Raw genomic sequence first — 2797 nt, forward strand, 5'->3', positions numbered from 1 at the left:
GCAAAGAATAGTAATAGAGCAAGAGAGCAAGAGAGAATGCAGATTTGAAAGTATTCAGTGGTGTGTAAGTCAGAGGACTGTTGTGTGTTTGTGTAAAAGACTTAGGGTATTTATAGTTGAAAGTAGGGGGGTAAAATAAGGTAAAAATCACAGAAATATGTTAATTGAAGAACTCGGAATCAATTAATCAAAGAATCAAGGAAGTACTCCCATTAATTAAGGGAATCAAAATCAAACAAAAATATTCAGCACCATATAAGGCAAGTAGGAAAAATCAGTGTATGAATAAATAAGGAAAAAATCGAGATTCAGTATTGCACATAGTAGCCAATTAAGACCAAATTCAGGAAAATTCTAATTAAGGAAAGGCTTAAAAGAACAGAGTACTATAACAAATAAGGTAACAAAACTAATTGATTCAAACGGGCGAGTAGAATGCTAGGGTTTTAACAGAAAGTTTTTGAATTACCAATCAATCAAGGAAAATCAGAATCAATCGTGTGAAGTCATGATTCTGCATTTTTAACATATAAATAGAGGTGAATGAACAAAAGTAGCGAGCCAAAATTAGCTATATAGACAGAAGGGGAACAAGAGATGAACAAACACAATCACTCAGAGCTAGTAGAAACAAGTTAAGATTCAGCAGGACATATTCGAAGCATGGTGACCATGAAACATTAACAAGAGTCAAGGGACGTCAGGCTAACACACACAATCAAACGAAGGAGCATGCTAAACACATAGAATCAGAGTAAAGAGAATCGTGCTAACACGCATAATCAGACGAAGGCACACGCTAACACATAGAGACAAGGCCAAGAAAATTAGTCTTACACACATAGTCAAGGCAAAGAGTCATGCCAACACCCATAATCAAACGAGTAAACATTTTTAGAAATTAGGGTTTTTAGCATAGTCAAATTAAAACAGTAAGAGGATAGAAATAGGTCAGAATAAACAAAGAAGAGATTTAATCATAAAGAAAATCAGTTGTGAGCATGCGTAAAAGAAATCCAAGAAACCCTAATTTTCAAAGAAAGCAAAAAAAAATGATTCAAAGTAGAAGCTCTTTCAAAATGAACTCGAGAATAAGCAGAACACAGAAGAAAACATGAGAATGGCATGAGAATAGCACTGTTTTGAGAGATTCAGGAGAGAGTTAGGGTTTCAAAAGGGGAAACCCTAATAAAAGTTGAGAGAACCTGTCGAAACTTTATAGATCGTGACACATAGGGTGTGATTTTGCCTGAAATCACATCGAAGAACCCACGAGTAGCAGGGCCAGGAACCCTAGGTCTCAAATAACCATGGTCCGTAAACCTTGAAGGTCCTAGAAGTGTTAAACAGGACGATGAGAGGCCTATCGGAGCCTTGGTGAAAGGGAGGTGGCCGGAGATGGCCGGAAAACAAACCAGGCGGGACTTTTTGGGGACTGATTCACATGGTGGGGGTTTTGGGGTCTCAAAAATAGAGAGAACCAGTGATCTAGGGTTTTACGGCGGTTGATGGTCGAATGGGGTGAGATTGGAGGCGGCCGGAGCGGCGGTGGAGTTCATCGGAGAAGTGAGAACCAGAAGGTTCTAGAGAGAATGGAGAGGGAGAGACGACATAGAGAGAGAGAGACGGTCTCAAAGAAATGAGGGGTTTGGGGGGTGGGGGGTAATTGATTTTAATTATGGGAATTAAATCTGGGCCGTTGATCTCATTTGATCAACGGCTCAGATTAAAAAAGATTGGACCGGGTTATTTGGGGATTGGACTGGGTTGGTTTAAATAGGTATTGGGCCATTTAAAAATCCGATAGAGATGTGGCCAATTTGGCTATAATTGAAATAATAAAGGCAGTGTTATGAAACAATAAAAGAAGAAGAAGAGTATTGCGGAGAAAAAGAGAGTGAGAGGATTCTTATTGATTTGGGATGAATTACAATGGAATAGAACCCTCTATTTATAGGAAGAGGGTGACTTAGCCACCAAGCAATGAACCCTAGAATCTCTCTAAATATAGACATTCACCATAAATACAATTCTATTTATAACACTCCCCCTTGAATGTCTATTCAACAGATAATGTGCCTCGTTAAAACCTTAACTAAAATAAAATCCAGTGGTAAAAAAATTCTAGAGAAGGAAAAAGAATACACATATCTAACAATACGCCTTTTGGTTGCCTTGTTAAAAACCTTGCAAGGAAAAACCAGTGGGACAAAACCTTGTAAGGGAAAAAGAGTACAACGCGTATTAACTCCCCCTGATGAGAGCATCAATTCACATCCTTAAGCATTTGCATTCCAATCTTGTGCACCATCTTCAAAAGATCGTTGATAGATATTTGATAAACAATATCAGCCATATTAACTTCAACGAATTTGTTTCAACTTGAAATCATCATCCCTGATAGATGTATTGTCTTCATATGATCTTGTTGGAATCATCATTTCAATATCTTCACATAGGGGTGAAAACTCTTGCTATCATATTATCATGCTCATAGTTATAGCAAGATACATATGTGCACAAATTGCACTGAGGAAGTAGTACTTCAAGATCAAGAATTCTATATGCTTTAAGCAATTTAAATCCTTCAGGGATTGTTAAGTCATATAAGCCATATAATAGACTTTAGATGCATATCAAGTTTTCATGTCATGCTAGACATATAAGATATCGAAAACTGATTGCACACACCATTGACTTTATACTTTCAAGTGTTTGAACTACATGTTCAAAACTACATGTCTTTCATATGAAACCAAATCTATTCGAATTGTTTCTTCAGACTTAAGATCCTCAT

Source organism: Nicotiana attenuata, chromosome 10, assembly GCF_001879085.1.
Source record: "Nicotiana attenuata strain UT chromosome 10, NIATTr2, whole genome shotgun sequence".
NCBI classification, from domain to species: domain Eukaryota; kingdom Viridiplantae; phylum Streptophyta; class Magnoliopsida; order Solanales; family Solanaceae; genus Nicotiana; species Nicotiana attenuata.